Genomic DNA, 21,225 nt, shown 5'->3' with positions numbered 1-21,225 from the left:
TCTATAAAATCATGAATGAGGTGGAAAAAGTGAATGGAGAAGTGTTCTTTACCTTTTCCCACAGTACAAAAACATGACATTAAGAGTTTAATGCAAACAGAAGGAAGTAATTTTTTGCAAAATTTACCTATGGAATTGGTTGCCATGGGATGGAGGTTGGGATGGCCAGATTTGTCGGGTCTCGGAGTGGCTGATAATTCCACGGGTCATGTCTGTGTTCCCCTAGCAGTGTGGCCGCTCGTTCACGAGTCAGCCCCAGAGACAGAAGCCACCGGCCCTGTCCTTGCTGTTCTTTTCTCTTCCCTTCTACGTGTGTTTGTCTTCCAAGAAGCAGAATGGGACTTTAACAACAGCTCCAGCAACAGCAGCTCCAGCCCATCTCAGTTAACTTGTTCTCTATTCCCCCAACTCAACCGTTATTAGCATCCTTAACAGCATCTTGGGGTGTGCCTTCGCTTCAGCTGCTGTAGCGTGATAGCATAGCCACTTCCTACATTGCTGGAAAGGGTTTTTCGGTTGCTGTAGTTAATCAAGAGGCAGTTTTGACCTTAACTTCCTTTGACCTTGCTGTGTCTACAGTTAGGTTGACCTAACTACGTCATATGAGGAGTGAAATTTGTCACCACCCTGAGCGATGTAGATCGATCTAATTTTGGTGTAGACCAGGCCTCGGAGGATGTCCAACAGCGGGGGGTTCCTTATAAAAACTCTCTAGAGTTACAGGGAAAAGGAATAAGGGATCTTGTTAAAAGTAAAGCCTTACTTTAGACTTTACATTTTAAATGCTTTAATGGTTTGGTCTGTATTTTCAATAAAAGATTATAAAAAACATTAATGGTGGTGTGTCATAGGTTTCACCCCCACTCTGGACTTTAGAGTACAGATATGGGGACCTGCATGTGAACCCCTAAACTGAATTACCAGTTTAGATCTGGTTTTGCTGCCACCACTCCCAAGTTCTAACTCCTTTCCCTGGGTAGCCTTGAGAGACTTCTTCACCAATTTCCTGGTGAACATCGATGCAAACCCTTGGATCTTAACACAAGGAGAATTTAACCATCCCCCCTCCTTTCCCCCACCAATTCCTGGTGAGTCCAGATCCAATCCCCTTGGATCTTAACACAAGGAAAAATCAGTCAGGTTCTTAAAAGTAAGACTTTTAATTAAAGAAGAGAAAAGTAAAAGAAAACCCTCTGGGAGATAGCATACCAGCTGATCTCACAGACAACAGATTCAAAACACAGAGGATGTTCCCCTGGGCAAAAACTTAGTTACACAAAAAATACCCAACTTGATTATTCCCTAATGCCCAAGACAAGTTACAAAGAAAATAAACATAATATTTCACTAATACTCACAACTTGATAAGAGGCTGAATTCTGGAGCTTTCCCCACTCCGGTCAAAACTTAAACTGAAACTAAACTCTAAACAAAGGAAACTTCCCTCCTTCCTTTTGAACCATCTTATCCCCCCATTGGTTCCTCTGGTCAGGTGTCAGCTAGGCTAGGTGAACTTCTTAACCCTTTACAGGTAAAAGAGGCCTTAACCCTTAACTATCTGTTTATGACATGGTGGCTGCCAGGGAACAAAGCCAGCTGGGGTCTCTGTACTCAAAACCCCAAGCTATGCTTAACTGGTTAGTGTTGTAAGAGCTTCCCTCATGTGCATCCTATGAGAATTGCAGCAGCCAAGAAATAGCCAGCGCACGGAAATTCCCCAGCCCCTGGGATGCCCTGTGTACCAGAGCCTTCTGCGGGGATGTATAGCGTATGGGGCTGGCTCTGGACCTGCAAGAGAGGTATCTTGCTCCAGGGTTTTACCCGGTGAGAGGCGCTTAGGGCTGTTTTGCAGCCTATGTGCATCTGCTGAGTAGGGCACCAAATGATTCAGGGGCTAAGAGAGAGCAGAACCAAGCTCAAGTGACCAGTGGCTTTGCCGCTGTGCTGCCTGCTATTGGAGTGGAACCCAGCCTGAGCTCCAGACAGCTTAACCTGGCATGAAAATGGCTGTTGTGATGTGTCCAGCTATGAAACCGAGAGGGCTTCGCTTTTGGTGTTCTGCACCTTTCAATCTCGATGAGCTCTGGCCGTGTGTCGAGACCGCTGCCATGTTGTTCTCAGAGCAGCTGCATCCTGTTACAGGGAGACATAGCCACTCGACTCGCTCGCTCGCTCTCTAATTTAGGTAATTTTAGACTGAAAGCACACTGTTGATCTTTGTTTACGGAAACCCGCTACAGCTGCTGCATTTACCTGTGCACTGATTGCTCTGTCAGCGTCTCGCTCCGTGCTTTGCAAAGTGCCTTTCAGTTCCCTGATTACAGAAAACTATCCCGCTGCAGAAAAGCAAATTCCATTCCACACTCTTTTCTTTATTGCCATTTTTATTTATCAACTAATTTCTCTCGGCAGCTTCGATCAGGCTACCCTAGGGATTGAGATGGGCCCCAACAGCCCCATGATAGGGAAAGTCCAAGCCATCTCTGCTCATTCACTGGGCTTTGGGGCCTGCCGACACAGGGATGAATGGGAGCTTTGCAATGGTGCCAAAGGAGAATCAGACCCTTCCCTTTATTATGATTATTTATTTATTGAGGGTACTACAGCCGTGCCTGTAAGCCCGAATCCTGGACCAGGATCCCATTGGGCTAGGCGTTGTACAGACACAGAACAAAAAAATCAGTCCCATTATCCCCATTAACAGAAGTAGCTGGAATAATTTTCCAACCGAAAACGCCCTTCTTTTCATAAGATCAAAATGTTCCCGAAGGAAATTTCAATTTTGCCCCAAATTCCAATTTTCCGTCATGAAAATCAAAATGATCCTGCAGGGAGAACTCGAAATGGACAAGAGAGCTCCATGCCTGATTCTTCACCTGGCTCCTCCGCCCCACTCCCCAGCAGCTGGACTGACAGGGAGGTGAAGAAGCCTGGGCACTCGGCCTCTGTCAGCCTGGCTGGAAATTGTCCATTTCACCTCCCACCTGCAGATGGGCAGCTGGCAAGGTGAAAAACTCCCTTTCGGTGCTCCAGAAATGGAATTCTGCTGGAAATCCCTGCCGACGAAAAATGTCGCGTCTTTCACTTTTTGTCCCAAGTTGCGATGGAAAAATGTTCAAACCCACAACATTTTTCACGGGCGTGGGTTTCCATTTCCCAGCCAGCTCTACCAATTAGAAGATGCTTGGCATTGTTTGGCGTGTGCTACCCTTAGGAAGGAAGAGAATGAGATATTGCATCCCCTTTTATCACTTACCAGCATGCACCAAGCCGGAGATAGTCACTGGGTAGCTCTCAGGGCAAATGCAAACCGGGAACATTACAAGGAGCAGAAGGTTCATGGAGTGGTTCATTGGTTATTAGAAGCATCACTTGGCTAACTCCATGGCTCCGGGCATGTTCCTGAGTCTTTAAAGGGACTGCAGTGTGGAAGCTGTGGTTGGAGGCAGGCGAAAGAATCCGGGGCACAGAAAGTACAAGTAGTTCAGGAGAGAGGCAGAAAGCCATGATCCTGAGAGCGGATCTGCCAGCCTCTCTGTCTGGCACAGTTACAGACAAAGAGTGCCCGAGCTGGGCAGACATAAACACCCAGTAGAGAAAGAGGGACATGTAGTAATGGAGACACTAGACAGCCTGAGAAGGGGTAAGTCCTGTTTGCAGCAACCACGGAGCCCTCTATAACGAATTCAGCTATAGAGAACTTGCACTGATCATCACTCCATCAGTGTAGTTGCAAAGTGTCAATTTGAAATGGCCCGGGTCTAAAGGAAAGGTTGATTTGAATTGCGGGGTCATTTTGAAATCGCTGTTTCAAAAGGAAATATTGAAATGGTTCAATTCGAACATGTCAAAACAGAACATTTTGATATTTCTGAAAAGAAAAAATCAGCTGTTGTTTTTTGGCCAAAACTATATGCTAAATTTAACCTTCATTTGCGAATACTTTTAGTGTCCCTGCAAATGAATTGTTAGAACATTTACTATTTGCAGAAAAAAGTTTCGCCCAGTTCGGTTGTTGCTGACTCGCTCTCGATTTGAATGCGAGATAGAGGTGAAAAGGTTCTACCGACAAGCCCCAGTCTCCTGGGCCCACCACTAGGCCCCGGAGTCTCCCCCCCACCCAACCTTCACAAAAACAAATCCAGTAATTCTCTCAGTGCCATCAAAAGCCTATCAGGTACTATCCCCTTGGGCTATGGCGTTGGGACCGGAACAAAATTATACCTCTCGACTCAGTAAAGCTAGTCACTGGGTTTCGCTGATTTTATGTTTTAACTCATGGGTCCCTAATGCATTTGGATGGCTTTTTAAAAATAATTGTTTCTCTTCCCACATTGTCAGCTTAGCAGCATTGTGGGAACGTCTGAAGCTTTCATCTTTCTTTTATCTGCTTTCCTCCCGCCGCAGCCTCATTTTCTCTCTGCTCAGCTCCAAGCCTCCAGATTAACAGCACAAGCTATTGATAAGGTGTGCTAATATCAGTAAAATGGTAGCACATCAAAGTCTTTCTCCCATTCGTACTTAACTCCTAAAACCACTCTGCACTGCAAAGGTTTTCTGGTTTGTAAAGGCTATGGTTTGCTTGTAGAACTACTTACAATGGCACCTGGCTATCTATCTATCTATCTATCTATCTATCCCCATACATCCCCTCCTATCTATCTATCTATCTATCTATCTATCCCTTCTTGTGTTGGCTTTGCTCCATTGGAGAAAATAAAGTTGATTAAATTATTCATTGCAAATAAATTACTCAAGCCATTTAGCTCTTTTTGACCGGGTCACCGATAGTTCAGAGCTTGCTCTTGACAGGTTTATTCACAACTCAGTTGTTCAATGTGTATATGAACAAGCGGTCTCTTTGGATGCTTGCCCCAAAACTCTCCACTGCTGATGCTCAGCGAAAAGTCTTCCCCGGCATGGTTGCCCTAAACTGTGGCCCTCAGGACTCCTCTTAACCCATTCTGCCTAAACTGCTGCTCCCCGAGTACTCATTCTAAAACTCTCCCCTCACTGCGTTCAGATGAACCCACTTCCCACAGGCTGTTGACCCTAATCTCCCCAGGCGCTCCCTAAACTCCTCCCCACACAAGAGCTCCCCTTAAACTATCGTGTCCCCTCCAACCCCAGTGATCATCCGAACCTCCCCCTGTTGCGAATTCATCCTAATCCTCTTTTGTCTAGTGCTCAACTGAAATCAGTCCCTCTACTCACTGGTCACCTTACACCGCTCCCCCTGACCTGCTGCCCTGGAAGTGCTCACCCCAAACCTCTCTTCCTTGGGTGCTCACCCTAAGCACTCCACGGGAGGGCCAAATTACAGTAAACTGGGGTCCTAAGAACACGGAGAGCCATGCAGCCCTGGCCCCGCTATGGTCCTGCCCTTCTTTGGGGCACAACTGGCAGTGTAGCCATGGTGGCGTAGGCAGCGGCCCAGGCTGGCTGCCTGCGTACCTAGGGTCTCGGATGGGATTATACTTGGGTGGCTAGCTCCAGCCACTGCCCACGCTGCCGTGGCCACACTGCTATTTTTAGTGCGCTGGCTCCATCCAAGCTAGGCGTGTGTATCTTCCCGAGCTGGAAATGCACCAGTGAATGCACAGGCTATACACATGCATCTAACGAAGTGGACATTCACCCACAAAAGCTTATGCTCCAATACGTCTGTTAGTCTATGAGGTGCCACAGGACTCTTTGTCGCTTTTTTCAGATCCAGACTAACATGGCTACCCCGCTGAGGCTAGACTAGAACTGCTATTCACCCGGCGACTGCTCTCAGTGGAGCGGTGGTTTGGGGGCCCATCCAATGAGTCCTGAGTGGTGGTAACGGATCACAATGCCAACTTGGGGTGACCAGCAATGGCTGCAGACCTTCCGGATGCAGAAGGGCACATTCTTGCAGTGGTGGGCACCAGAGTGAGAGCTGCTCGTACAATGGAAGAATGTAAGGGGGGGATGGGCACCTGGAAGCTTTCAACCCCTCCAGTCCCCTCCCCCACTGCTTCCAGTCAGAGGGAGATCAGTCTGATAGGGGGTGATCAGCTTCCAGGTCAGCAAAGCAATACAGTGTGTCCGGCTGTACAAGATGCGGGAGGTCAGACTAGATGACCATAATGGTCCTTTCTGACCTTAAAGTCTATGAGTCTATGAGATGTCAGGCTGGGCAACGTGCATGAAATAATAGACTGATTCGAGGAGCTGGCTTCCCTCATTGGACTCAGGCAATAATGGGGATTTGTGTCCCTATGTTATGCCGGGGATGCTCCCCAGGGGTACCCAGGCACATCACCACTACGTGCCCTTAGCCTGTACCTGTGGATCACCTCCCTGAAACCAACAGCCTCTGGCAGCACAAGGCCTGTTTTCCAGGCCCCCGCAAGCCTCACTTTCTCTGTACAAATAGCGATAGGCACACACCAATGGCTGAGCCGTTCGAGTGTTCCCTGCAGCCTCCAGCCTCTTATCTACAGAATGACCAGGCTCCTGTTCCCAAAGCAGCAGAATCATAGAATCATAGAATATCAGGGTTGGAAGGGACCTCAGGAGGTCATCTAGTCCAACCCGCTGCTCAAAGCAGGACCCATCCCCAACTAAATCATCCCAGCCAGGGCTTTGTCAAGCCTGACCATAAAAACCTCTAAGGAAGGAGATTCCACCACCTCCCTAGGTAACCCATTCCAGTGCTTCACCACCCTCCTAGTGAAAAAGATTTTCCTAATATCCAACCAAAACCTCCCCCACTGCAACTTGAGACCATTACTCCTTGTTCTGTCATCTGGTACCACTGAGAACAGTCGAGATCCATCCTCTTTGGAACCCCCCCCTTTCAGGTAGTTGAAAGCAGCTATCAAATCCCCCCTCATTCTTCTCTTCTGAAGACTAAACAATCCCAGTTCCCTCAGCCTCTCCTCATAAGTCATGTGCTCCAGACCCCTAATCATTTTTGTTGCCCTCTGCTGGACTCTTTCCAATTTTTCCACATCCTTCTTGTAGTGTGGGGCCCAAAACTGGACACAGTACTCCAGATGAGGCCTCACCAATGTCAAAAAGAGGGGCATGATCACGTCCCTCGATCACACCAGCTTGTCCGATTCAACTCAGGCCCATTTCTTTGCTTAACGTCACCGCACTGAGCTATATCAATAGCAAAAACCGAAGTACGTTTATGATCAAAGGATAGAGGTTCAAGTGATCATGGGTAAGGCAATCGGAAACAAATGGTTACATATAGAACAAAATCATCACATGCTTTCTAGAGACTCAACTTAACTCAGAGATTAACCGCCGGTCTAAAGGAGTTTTAGCTCACCCAAACTTCTCTTCAGCACTTTCAGCCAGGCTGGGTGAAGGCCCCTTTTCATGGGGAGGGATAGCTCAGTGGTTTGAGCATTGGCCTACTAAAGCCAGGGTTCTGAGTTCAATCCTTGAAGGGGCCATTTGGGGCAAAAATCTGTCTGGGGATTGGTCCTGCTTTGAGCAGGGGGTGGGACTAGATGACCTCCTGAGGTCCTTTCCAGCCCTGATATTCTATGAACCAAAACTGCTGTCCTTTCACATCATCAGTGAAGGGTAGGCAGGTGTCTTCTCTGTCTCTTAAATGTAGTCAAACAAACCTTGAAGTGTACCCACCAGATAGGGTGGCCTGCCCCCTACTGGTTGTCTCTTCCTGTTAGAATGTTTCTGAAGTCCACACAATCTTTCATATGCATTCAGTTCAGACTGATGGAGGGAGACCCACTGTGAACGAGACAATTCTCAATTTACATACAAACAGGTAGATGGACAGATATCTCTTGTCTGGCAGGAAGCCTGTTTTTCACCTTTGCTGGTGACCAGTACCTTGATACAGATTCTAAGACCATATTTTCAGTATACACACACCCAACTCCTCAGAACCTGTACGTACATTTCACAATGATACTGATGACCGATGTGACATCGGCTTTCATTTGAAAACTCACATGACATTTTTGGTGAACTAGAATGGACATACCACACTCAGGAGGTTCCTGTTACCCCACTGCACCCCCTCCCCTTGCCGGCCAGCATAGAGAGGCTTTTGGGTCACAGTGCCCGCTTCACCTGGCCCCTGAGGACATAAAATGAAAGAGGTACTTCTGGATGGTTATGTTCGGTCCAGAAAAGTCCACAACTTCAGTGTATTTAGAAATCCAGGGCTTTTTGATAAGCTAAAGCAGGGACTTTCCCCCCAGACCGTTGCATTCTTGTGATGTTCCCATTTTACAGATTGGTGAACTGAGGTCACATGGCAAGCCAGTAGCTGAACCAAGAAGAGAACCCTGGAGTTTTGTCACCTAATCTCCTGCTTTCAATACTGCACAGCTCTCCTTTCTACATAAGGCAGGTGCTGTAATTTCTCACCTACCGGCTGCTGGCGTCTGAGCAGAGGAACACAAATCACTATTTTGCTGAGGAGCCTCCGCATTTCTAGGAGACCACAGCTCTTTCCTCCACAAGGAAGAGGCAGCAATTTGCAGCAAGAGGCAGTCGGAAACACCCCGAGGCTGCAATTTGCTAGACGTCTGGGTGCGCACTGTTCACCTTCCTCCAGCACAATTATCACCACCGTTCTCAGTCTCAGACAGGCTGGAGGCTCTTCAGACTGCGGGTGGGTGTGTCATCTGTGCCGAAATCTGCGAGAGGTCAGTGGCGCTGTCGCCGTTAGTGCAGAAGCGACGAGACGAGACCTCTCTGGATGCATTCCTGCTGGGATGGGATCATTAAAGGGGCCGTTTCCTCGCTAGCCAGTCCATTACATTAACCTCCAGGTAAAGCGTAAATGCATTACCCTGGCATATGTGGGGAAATAAGTGACTTGCTAATCACTATTCCATAGATGATTCCAGAGCAATATGAAGCATCCTGTGCTATTCGCAATGGCTGTGTGCAGCCTTTCATCTCTTAAACAGCAATAAGGAAGGCGTCCTGGGCAACTCCCACAAATGCTTCATTAAACAGCTCCAAGGGAAGAGGACCATTAGGCTCACTCACACTGCTGTGTGCAATTGTTGGGGCTGGAATTAAGCAGAGCTTTTGCCTTGGATGCAGGGGATTCGCAGTGGAGTTTGCATCCACTCAGCTTTTGATGTATGTGGGCTTTGCTGCGTGATACCCCCATTGTAATTCAGTGTGGCCCGAGGAGTGTTGCTGATCAGAGTCAGTAGCTAGCTGCTTAGGGGATTGTTCATGATTCTGGCGCTGATCCAATTGGTATCCAGCTAGGATCAGCCTTTGCAGACAACTTCCCCCCGGTCTGAATTAGCCTTGGGGAAGAAGCATCTTGCGTCCAAGAGGACACCACGGTGCAGAGACATTACTTAGCCAGCTTTTTATTCAGCCTTAATCCCCACTGATCTAAGAAAGGAGGGTGGCTGAGGCTGTTCTTTCTAAATCTCAACATGTGGGGTGAGCAGGACAATGTGGGAGCCTTTCAGTGAATGACAGCAGCGGCTGCTTGCTCTTGTCAGACATGGTGTGGCGGTCAGGGGGTCAGCTGCCATTAGGCTTGTCTATAGCGAGAGGAAGGGTGGTCTAGTGGGTTAGCCATGAATTTTGGAGACCCAGGTTCAATTCCCTGCTCTGCTACAGTTTCCACGTGTGACCCTGGGCAAGTCACTTAGCCCCTCTGTGCCACAGTGGGATAATAGTATGGCTCTACCATCCACAAATGTTAAATACATGAAGGATTGTGAGAATCTATGCTAAAGAGGACCACATAAGTACCCAAACCAGACCCTGTAATTTCTAAATATCCGGAGGATAACAGCCAAGGCTGGACATAACCCTCAGTGGTTTGAGCATTGGCCTGCTAAATCCAGGGTTGTGAGTTCAATCCTTGAGGGGGCCATTTAGGGATCTAGGGCAAAAAAATCTGCCTGGGGATTGGTCCTGCTTTGAGCAGGGGGTTGGACTAGATGACCTCCTGAGGTCCCTTCCAACCCTGATAATCTGTGATTCTGTGGTTTGTTTCCACTGCATTTGCTCTTGTAGGTAACATCTGTGAAATAAATGAACGTTGTGGTCTCTGATCACATCTCCTCTTTTCTGTTCTGCTCCAGAGACAGCCCCAGTTAGATAATGTCTCTCTCAGATGGGTGTGCTTAGCATTCCCTAACAGCTGGAAGGGACCTTGAGAAGTCATCAAGTCCAGCCCCTTGCGCTGTGGCAGGACCAAGTAAACCTAGAACATCCCTCACTGGTAGCTTCAGCAGGAAGGCCAAGGACTAAAGGGGCCCAGGAGGCTAATCTCCCCTTTCATCCTTGGCATGAGACCTTCCCAGAGCCACGGCTCAGCCCACCCTTCCGGGCTCGGTTGCAGCACGTCGCATTCACCCAGCATCCCCGTCGAAATAATGGAGATGGCTGTCCTCTTCGAGAGGGAGAAAACGGATCATCCGCTTTGAAACTGGGGATTTTCTCACCAGCACAAATTCACAGCGGGTTGGAGGAAAAAATCACCATTATTTCCATTAAACGCTGCCCATGCTGGGGGCCAAAAAAAGCAACATTTCATCCAGGCTTTGGCTGCCCGGCCTCTTCAGAACCTCATGTGAATAATCCTGAGGCAGGGACAGGTCGTTTCAGTTGGCTCGGCTCATTTGGTCACTTAACAATATTGTACCGAACAAAATTCCTCGGAGGATTAACGTCTGTGGGGAAAACCTATAGGGGATAGAGGAGATGCCTTAATAAGAGGCTCCGCAGAGGCTCCCTTCTCATTATCCTGCCTTGGCCATTAGATTTACAGGGATCCTATAAATCTGTCAAGAGATGGGGACAGGATGGGTAGGGGACATGCTGGTGGCTGGCTGGATCTTTCCTAAGTGCACATGCTAAAGCTTCAGAATTTTAAAACGAATTTTAAACGGTGCTTTCACTTACAGAACTGGGACTGAGAGGCAGTGGGGTCAAGTGGTTAGAGCAGAGGTGCTGGGAATCAGGACTCCCGGCTTCTATTCCTGGCTGTTGTATTGTTTTCTGGTTTTGTGATGGAACTCCCCCCCCCCAGAGTGTTGCCTGCAGAAATTTCCATTTTAACACCCACACACAAAAGCCATGTTTCATCAAAAGAATGTTTTGAATGGAGAATTCCAGCCAGTTCCGTTCCTCAGGCAATTAGAGGGAGCGCCGAGGGATTGCAGGCTGGCATTTTTTTGCTGGAAACCCCTATATTTTGTGTTTGGACGCAGTTAAAGGGACCCGAGGATGCGTCCATTTCCGCAGGGACTAAACTCTGCCACCCGGATGGTTGATTTTAACACCCCAGAGGGCAATTCTCGGACTCCGAGCCTCTGCTCCAATCCCCCCCTCACTTACAGATGATGGCTTCATCGAGACGAAACGATCCGGCTTGCTATAAAGTGGAAAATCAATAGTCTAAGAAAAAAGAGAGGATAAACAACCCTGTAGTGGGCCAGTTGCCCCATTCCAGTAAAGAGGGCTTACAAGCAGCCCTGGAGAGGGCTGTGGCTGGGAAAAGCTACGCTGATTGGGGATGCAGCCACAGCTGTGGCCAACTCAGTCAGAGCTAACTGGCCCTTATAAGAGGTTTGGGGTCCAGGAGATGGGAGGGACTCTCTCTCCAGCCTTGGAGGGAGAAGGGCCAGCCTGCCTGGGAGCTCAGGGTACAGGGAACGGAGCAGGGCTGGGGAAAGGCAGGAGGAGCTGGGGAGCCCCAGGCTGCGGGCCTTGCTAAAAGCGCCAAAACAGGTACTGGGGTGGCAGAGGCAGCAGCCCAGAGATAGGCAGAGGCAGTTGGTCCAACCTCCTTACCAATGGTGAGTGGCCATGACAGACGGCCGTCTGCCCCAGAGAACGGGGGCTAGATGGTGACTGGCAGTAGCCACTGAGGCGAGGTGGGTGAGAGGGTTGGGGGTTCCCCTGGGAGGGAAGACCCAAAGCGTGGTGGGGTACTGCTGGGGCAGAACTCCAAGGTAAGGGGCACCGGGGTCTGGGAGGGACGGGGGGCCTGAGGCAAGTGAGACATTGGCCAGAAGAGGGCGCTCTGAGTGCTGGATGAGCTAATTCCCAAGAAGACCAGCAGGAGGCGCCACGCTGGTGAGTCTTGCTTCCCTACAAACCCAAATCCAAAGAATCGTCAGCTTCCTCTGTGTGTAAATAGCAGAGTGGGATCAGAAAAGGAATGAGTCCTGTATGAGTCTTGTTACTGAGGAGAAGGGAGTTCTGTTTGCACGGCCTATTCGATGCTTGGGGACTTGACTACTGCTTAGCACTTATGTGGCACAGGCCTTAAAGTGACTCATTGTCCATGTTTTACAGATGGGGAAACTGAGGCATAGAACAGTTAGAGATTCACCAAAGGTCTCTCAATGAGTCAGTGGCAGAGCTAGGCATAAAATCCAGGTCTCCTGACTCCCTAGTTATCTTTTGCCATGCTGGGTTTGTCCCCCGCCTTTCTCCAGTGGTCACCTCTAGCGCTTCGGAAGCTGAGCCGTCTGATTCAGCAGACACGGGAACAGCCTTTCCTCTCTGTACTCCTGTCACAGACCAGCCTCGGGGATGCCAGTGCTCTTAGCCCGGCAAAAGCTGAAGTGACGCTATTAACAAAGGCTCCACAGCCCAGCCGGCGTCCACGGAATGGATGAGTTCACTGGGACAGAGACGTAGATCAAGTGAGACATGAGGGAAGCAACAGGCTGTTGCAGTGGAGAACCTGCCCGGACCTGTTCTCTGGACTGGCAAAGCCTTCAAAGCCCGTCTCTTTTCATCGTGAATAAGAAACAAAGCACCACAGGATTTACAATAATCAGAGGAATGGCCAGACATGAAGTCCATCTAGCCCAGTATCTGTGTGAGCACTCCACAGGAGCAGATGTGGGATAATCTGCCCCCCATGAAGATCTATCTCATAGAACTGGAAGGGACCCTGAAAGGTCATCAAGCCCAGCCTGCTGCCTCCACTAGCAGGACCAAGTACTGATTTTTGCCCCAGATCCCTAAGTAGCCCCCTCAAGGATTGAACTCACAACCCTGGGTTTAGCAGGCCAATGCTCAAACCACTGAGCTATCCCTCATCCTAATCCCTCCATTTTAGAGACAGTCTTATGCCCTGAAGTATGGTATTTTATATCCCTTTCCAATTGTTATTAGCATAGATTATTATAACTCTGGATATTCTTTGTATCCGTATAACCATCCAATCCCTCTTTGACTCATGCTGTTATTGGCCTCACTAACATCATGTGGCAGTGAGTTCCACAGTCTAAATACACGCTGATTGAAAAACATATTACCTTTTATCAGTTTTGAATTAGCCACCTTTCAGTTTCAATGACTGTTGCTTGTCCTTGTGTTACGAGACAGGAAGAACAAAAGCTCCCGATCTCCCTTCTCTAGACCATTCATGCAGGGAATTCTCCTTTGTGATGACCCCTTCTGCCAAGATAGTAAAGAGCATCTTTGTCTGAAGCAGCTGTTACTGGCCTCAGGACACTAGCCTAGGTGGGTCCCTCTCAGGGTGGAGAGATTTATATCAAGGGACTTTAAATAATTGATTTAAATCTCATGATTTATAAACCATCATTGATTTAAATCAGGTTGAGGCTTTGGAAAACTCATTTGAACAGTTGTTCTATTGCAACTTTAGATTGTAATGTATAATGAACTAAATTATAAATGTTATAAATGCGGGGGGTGGATTTACAATGCCACTTGTAGGAAGGTATCTTATTTGAATTTTACAAAACCACTACAGAAAAAAAATTGGAAATAAGGGGTACATTTTTAACAGTGAGAATAATTAACCATTGGAACAATTTACCAAGGGTTGTGGTGAATTCTCCATCACTGGCAATTTTTAAATCAAGATTGGTTGTTTTTAATTGGTTGTTTTTCTCAAAGTTCCATACTTCTTTAACTTGCTGTCAAGAATACTGTGGGAGACCATATCAAAAGCTTTGCTAAAGTCAAGGTATATCACGTCCACCACTTCCCCCATATCCACAGAACCAGTTATCTCATCATAGAAGGCAATCAGGTTGATCAGGCATGACTTGCCCTTGGTGAATCCAAGTTGACTGTTCCTGATCACCTTCCTCTCTTCCAAGTGCTTTAAAATGGATTCCTTGAGGACCTGCTCCATGATTTTTCTGGGGACTGAGGTGAGGCTGACTGGTCTGTAGTTCCCTGAATTCTCCTTCTTTCCTTTTTTAAAGATGGGCACTACATTTGCTTTTTTCCATTCACCCCAGACCTCCCCCGATTGCCACGAGATTTCAAAGATAATGGCCAATGGCTCTGCAGTCACATCAGCCAACTCCCTCAGCACCCTCGGATGCCGCGCATCCAGCCCCATGGACTTGTGCTTGTCCAGCTTTTCTAAATAGTCCTTAACCTGTTCTTTCACCACTGAGGGCTGCTCACCTCCTCCCCATGCTGTGCTGCCCTAATGCTGTTCATGTAAACACTTAAGCGGGCAAGTAACTTCATTCCCATAGGTTGTCCTATTGACTACACACTGTAAAAGCTGATGAAGGAGTAGAGCCTAGTTGAAGCCTATCAGTTGTCTTAACCTGTAAAAGGTCAATGTAGCAGAGGTCATGTTTGCTGCAAATATAGAAGAGGCTCCTTGCTTATCCATTTTATGTCTGAGGCTGTGTCGTTCTCATAGCAAGGATGTTAATAAGGGCCCGGACTCGTCTTTCACAGCATAGGTGAACACTGTAAGTGTGAAATGTCTTCGCAGACAAAAGCTCTGTGCAAAATCTGAAATTCTACTAATGGCTGGGAAACTTATCAAAGACACACGTGCAAAACATCCACTTTAGCAATCTATAAAATGGAAGTTAAGGAAGGAACTAGTAACATGTAAACAAAAATCTGATTTTATTCTTTTGGAAAATTGTTTTCAACGCCCCAAACAAACCAAGATTAATATTTAATAAGGATTTCAAAAGTTTTTTTAACTATTAACTTATCCCCCTTGATCCCTGGCCTATCCTGCATGGCAGCACCCCTGTTGTTGTCTTTGGGAATCAATCAGTCAAGGCACATAAGCAATAGCCTATTGACCTAAGTGAGCAATAACAGTGAATTCTGAACACTGAATACTCAAAGCTATCGAACAGAGTTTGTGAGCGAATCCACGGGCTGAATGCTATCCCCACCAACCACGCTGTCCAACAACAGTCAGGCTTGAACGGGTCTGGACTTATTCACAGCGATCAGAGAGAGGCTGAAATGCTTCAATAAATTGTGCTGCGAAGAGTTCCCACAGCTCCTTTCAAGGACAAGAAGACAAATTATAGAAATAGTTTTCTTTTTAGTCCTCTGCTTCAAGGCTAAATCCCTCCTTAGTGGGGAGAGACAGACGACGTGGCCTTAGCAGGACTGGCTCCCATCTATATAGATACTTATATAGCCATAATTGCTGTAGTATCTGAGCAACTCACAGTTTTTAATGCATGTCTCCTAACAACCTCCCTGTGAATTAAGGCAGTGCTAACCCCCATTTTAATAATAACGCCCAGGTCTTATATAACACTTTTCATCAATAGATCTCAAAGCACTTTACAAAGAGCGGAACGTGTCGCTATCCCTAATGGACAGACGGAGAACTGAGCCACAGAGCGCTTAAAGCCCAGGGCCTGACTGCACAGTAGGAGTTAGGCAAGGCCGGCCCTACACCAAATGGCGCCTCAGGCGAGGAGTGTCTTTGGTGCCCCCCCCCCAATTGGATAAACATTTGCATGTCTTATGTTTTATTGCATTTGTAGCCCATTTCATGAGTTTGATGCATGATTTGAACGCATGATTTATCCCTCTCACGTCACTTCAGTTCGTTCTTATATCTCACTGACAGACCGGCGATGCCCTGCCCCCTATATACCTGCAAGGGCCTGGCTGACAACATTCTAGTAGGTTCCAGGCAAGTGTCATTCTCAGAAAGTTTAGAAGGTTCCACGAGGTTCTACAAAGGTCCGGAACCTTCTAGGTTAGTGAAAAATGAATCCACATACGGAATACCTGAAACATGTTGCTTCAAACATTCTATTTTCCCTTTTGGCGCTAATGACAAAAACAGCATCCTGGGCCTGGCACCCCCCTGCCCCAAACCCAGCACCGCAGGCGGTCGCCTGCCCCTAAATCCAGCCCTGGAGTTAGGTGCCTAACTCCTTTTGTATATTCAGGCCCAGATGCTCAGAGGTATTTAGGCCTAAATATCTTTGAGGATCCGGGCGTAAATGACTTGCCGAAGGTCACACAGTCAGTGGCTGAGCCAGGAATGAATCCAGGTCTCTCAAATCCCAGTGGAGGGCCTTACCCTCTAGGCCGGCCTGTCTACCTCTCATTTTCAGTCACACCCATTTCACGAACCAAAAGCACAGCACTCCCCAATTACTCACGAAGCTATTTGCCTTGCTGATGGATTATAGAACATCAGGGTTAGAAGATCATCTAGTCCAACCCCCTGCTCAAAGCAGTGTCAATTCCCAACTAAATCCCCAAATGGCTCCCTCAAGGATTGAACTCACAACTCTGGGTTTAGCAGGCCAATACTCAAACCACTGAGCTATCCCTCCCCCCTTGGTGGTTAAGTGACTACTGAGAGGTTGGACGGCTTAGCATTCAGCTAGCGGGATGGAGCAAGTAAACAACAGTGGGCAATATATTTTGGCAGGCAGGTTTTTCTCTTTCCCTAGCAGAGGATTCACATCGGGATGCTACATGTCCAGGCTCTGTCCTCACCACTGACTTCTCCTTGCAAAGCTATGCTTTGATTGGCAGGTGCAGGTGTGTGGGGATCTCTGCTGGTGCATGGGTGCAGAGAACAATCATTTCACTTGGTTCCGCACCACCCTAAACAGGAGCAGTGGTTAGCAAAGAGCCATGCCAAGCAACCAGACTTTGCTGCCTGGTTGTTCCAGTGATGCTGTTGGATCTAGATTGTTCTCAGTGGTAGCAGATGACAAAACAAGGAGCAATGGTCTCAAGTTGCAGTGGGGGAGGTTTAAGTTGGATATTAGGAAAAACTTTTTCACTAGGAGGGTGGTGAAGCACTGGAATGGGTTACCTAGGGAGGTGGTGGAATCTCCTTCCTTAGAGGTTTTTAAGGTCAGGCTTGACAAAGCCCTGGCTGGGATGATTTAGTTGGGATTGGTCCTGCTTTGAGCAGGGGGTTGGACTAGATGACCTCCTGAGGTTCCTTCCAACCCTGATATTCTATGATTCTATGATCAGCGCTATTCAGTTGTTTGATCCAGGTCAGCCCTGGACATTTCTATTGTGAAATGCAATATTGCCTGGGGGACAAAATTCCTAAGGATTTGCTCCCAAGTGGGAATTCTCCCACTACGCCAACTGACCTATTTATGTGGGGAGGAGTGAAAAATGTTGCCTTTTTTCATGGCAAAATAATTTCATCAACTAGCATTTCTGTGACTAGGCAAAGCAGTGGAACGGGATATATTTTCCACGTTATCACCAGATAAGGTGGTGCAGCTGCTGGCTGATTAGAGGCAGGGAAGTGAGCATCTTGCAGCTTTGGGGCCTGCTCCCGTTATTTGCGCGCTCCTTGTTAAGGGGTTCAGAATGGAAGGGGTGCTTCTGAAGTCCCGGGTGGCTTCTGAGGCCAAAAGCGTCTTTTCCAGCTGTGCTTAACCTGACCCTTCTGAGCGTCTCCCTCCCGCGTGCGCCTGGCTGGGGGGATGTCGGCTTTTGCAGCCTGCGGACTGTATCTCTGCAGACTGTGCAGGGGTGATGTGGGAGGCGACTGTCCTTTTGCACTGTATCCTGGCACAACGGAGTCCTGGCCCATGACTAGGGTGCCGAGGTGTGGAAGCAATAATACTAATAACAACAATTCATCATTAGTGGGTTTGGATAAAAGGAGCGTGAGGGGCCCATGATCCTTAGGCTGCTCCATGGTGCAGTCCCACGTGTTCATAAACCATGTAACGTACATTGCTGTGAATGTTCTTTCCACTGTTTGTTGATCCTCTCCCCAGCCCTCCAGCGAGCGAATTCTGCATTCACAGCCTTTTAAATTCACCCTGACAAGCATTCACAATGGAAACGCTTCCTCCCCCAGTCAGGGATCGGACACAACGCTGCAACCGAGCTGCAAATGTGACTGAACAGTGAATGAACCAGGGGAAATTGGAGTCCATTCACGGAGGAGCCTCAAGACTTAGAGAAATTACTGGCTGTGAATTATTCACTCACCCCACGGCAGCTATTGATCTATAAAGCCTTGTTCGGCTGGGTTGGACCCTGCCTAGAGAGAGAGCCTGACAATGATTGCTCCTCGGTGTTTCTCCAGGAGGCTGTGACCTTTCCTCACCTCTATTATCCATGTGTCATGGCTGGGACATGGGCGTTCTGACCTACTCGTCAGAGCAGGAGTCGGGAGCCAGGCAAGGTCAGATACCAGGGGATCAGAGTCTAAGATATGCCAAAGGGCCGGCCGGGAGGCCGGCAGCATCAGGCAGTAGGAGCAGGTGCTGCAAGGGAAGCAGTCTTAAGCAAGGGAAAGCCAGTTGCATGCACAACTTCCTGTTCCCATGCTGGGTTTAAACAGAAGCAAGGAATCAGTGGGGACCCCCAGATAATCAGATCCCAGGACTGGAGTCTTCTGGCAGGTCTGAGCTTCTTGTTCTGGGGACTGTCTGCAGGCTGGAACGCACTGGTGCTTGAGGGTGTATCTACACAGCAAAGAAAAGCCCACGGCTGGCCCATGCCAGCCAACTCAGGCTCACGGGGCTCAGGCTGCAGGGCTGGAAGTCTACACAGCAATGAAACAGTCCTGCAGTTTGAGTCAGCTGGCATGGGCCCGCTGTAGGTTTTTTTTCTTTGCTGTACTCCTGTTCTTTTCTTTGCTGTGTAGACAGACCCTGAGATCCCTGTGGACCAGGGTTTGAGACCCATGACCCCTGATACCATGTCTTTATCACCTCCAGTCTGGATTATTGCAATCCCTCCTAAATGGGGCGCTTCTTACAAACTACCCGGAAACGTCAGCCAGTGCAGAATATGGCAGCGTCTCTTGCCGGGAGCGAGGGCTGATCAAAACTGTACCATCAAAACATTTTGTGTGTGTGTGCTAGAATTGGGTTTTCAGTTAAACCGACATTTTCATACAAACTGACAGCTTTACTTGGATGGGTGTTGTTTAATTATCCTTGGAAAACTAAAAAGTGAACCTTGTCAGCTCAATCTTTGAAAATCTCAGTTTTCAATGAAAAGTTGAAATTTTAGAGCAAAAATGCCAAGGGGAAATATTTTGTGTTGTTTTGCCAACATTTTCCATAGGACCCCCTCTCTTTCTCCCTTCTTCCCGCCATTTTCCAGCCAGCTCTACACGATACCAAAGCTCCAGAGATTGCACTGGCTTCCGATGTGTTTCCTAATGCAAGTCAAGGTGCTGATTTGAGTTGATAGACCCCTTTACAGTCTGAGTCTTGGGTGTTTAAGAGAATAGATCACCTTCTCTTTGGCCCTAATTCAGCAAATTACTTAAACACATGCTGAAATCCCATTGATTTCAGTGGGTCGACGGCAGGTGGAAGTGGTCTACTGAACTCGGGGCTCTGTCCCTTACCCACTCATCTGAGTTCAGTTGGGTCTCTTGAGTTGACAGTCGCAAGGCTTTTACTTCAATGGGGTGCTTTGCTTGGGAATGGCCTGTTAGTTCTTTTCATCTTTCCTCAGACCTTATCCGCTTCAGGCCCTCCATCGCATTGGTGCACTTCTCCGCATTCTTTCCAACATCTCTCTGGTTTTGTGGTGTTGCGTTTCCCAGAACCACATGAAGAGACAAGAAGAGATACACAGAGAGCGGGTGCGAGCAAAGGAATATGATGAGGACAATTCTGAGCGCGGGGTGCTCAGGGATAGACGGGCGAGTAGCCGGACCTTCCAGGCTGTGTGGTGTACAAAGGAGAGGCTGTCGTTAAGAAGAGGAGGGAGGACGTGAGGAAGAAGAGGAGGTGGCGGGCTGGAGAATGCTAAGGAACAGAGAATATTAAAAGAGGCGGCAGTGTAGTTCTGGTAGGAGTAGATGGGGACTGTGTTTTCCGCACACAAAGAGCAACCATGAGCCTTCAGTCCAAACTCAATTCAACTCCAAGTTACTGGGCTGCATGCAGGAATCATTGGGTGAGGTTTCCTGCCCTTGTTATACAGGAGGTCAGACTAGATGATCCCAGTGGTCCCCTCTGGCCTTAAAAAATCTTTGGGTCTTTGGAAAAGGGCCATAGTTTGAAATGGAGTCAACCAGCAATAAGCAAGCAAACAAATAAATAAGAACAAAAGCAATGAGCCCATGAGAGAGCGCAGTGTGTGCGTTTTTTCTGTAGCATGTTGCATTGACTCTGCCTCACAAAATGGCGGCTGCCTGAGCTGACCTCGACCCCTAGGAGTGCGGAACACAGGCCGCTAAATCACAAGTGTGACACTATTTACACCCATCCCTTAAATAAGGCAATGAAAAGCATTGGGACGAATACAAATGCTGCCCTCTAGGGGCCAAGGAAGAAGTACAGGGGGGATTTGCTAGGGGGAAATGTGAAAGGTGGAGGATGATGAGGATAAATGAGGTGATGAGATATGACATGAGAGGCAGACTGAGGCAGGGAAGGTATGGAATGAGAGGTGCATTTTGGAAGATCCTCTAGGGGGAGCAGGGAACAGACACGAGGAGGTGAAGGATTATAGGCAAGGTCTGAAGTTCTCAGATACACCGAGATGGCTTCAGAGGACATTTGGAAGGAAGAGGATGGGGGTGGAATTTGTCTCCAGTATGAAAGCTGCATGGGATGCCATCAGCTTCAGACCAGGCAAGCTTCTGATTCAGTCTGACAGTTTTTTTGAGGCACTTTCCCTGGGCTTTCCTATAGGCACCCAAGTTTTTAAGGGGTTTTAAATAAAACCTTTTCCTTCCTTGTTTCCGAGTGACTGGAGAGAAGCAGCTGCTGCACGTGGGAGACTGGGGAGCGGACATCCGGGCGGACAGAATTGTGATGTATGCTAAATACTTCAGGGACGACTGGGTCCGCTCTGTGCTGAGGTGGATTAATGACACAGGCACAACACCCGCCACCCACCCATAGAATAATCCTAGTTACAAATTTAGGACTTGAGATAGTGCTTAATTTGTAATGAAAGTGGTGCTGGGCCTCAAGCAATTCTTTTACATTCATAAATGATGCAGCAAGCCCAGAGGTGCCGGGGCTCTGAGCTGCAAGG

At 48.0% G+C, this 21,225-nt stretch overlaps 1 protein-coding gene across 1 annotated transcript in view; it reads right to left on the bottom strand.

Annotated features, from left to right (window-relative positions):
• The window catches only part of LOC112118288 (acid-sensing ion channel 2), a 1,160,041-nt gene that overhangs the window by 509,920 nt on the left and 628,896 nt on the right, over positions 1 to 21,225 (bottom strand). The gene's annotated exons all lie outside the window — the stretch shown is intronic.

The sequence above is a fragment of the Terrapene carolina genome, unplaced genomic scaffold (genome assembly GCF_002925995.2).
Source record: "Terrapene carolina triunguis isolate 2854851 unplaced genomic scaffold, T_m_triunguis-2.0 Scaffold193, whole genome shotgun sequence".
Taxonomy (NCBI): Eukaryota; Metazoa; Chordata; order Testudines; family Emydidae; genus Terrapene; species Terrapene triunguis.
Note: the sequence above shows the minus strand (reverse complement) of the source record. Positions and strands in the feature narration are given on the sequence as shown.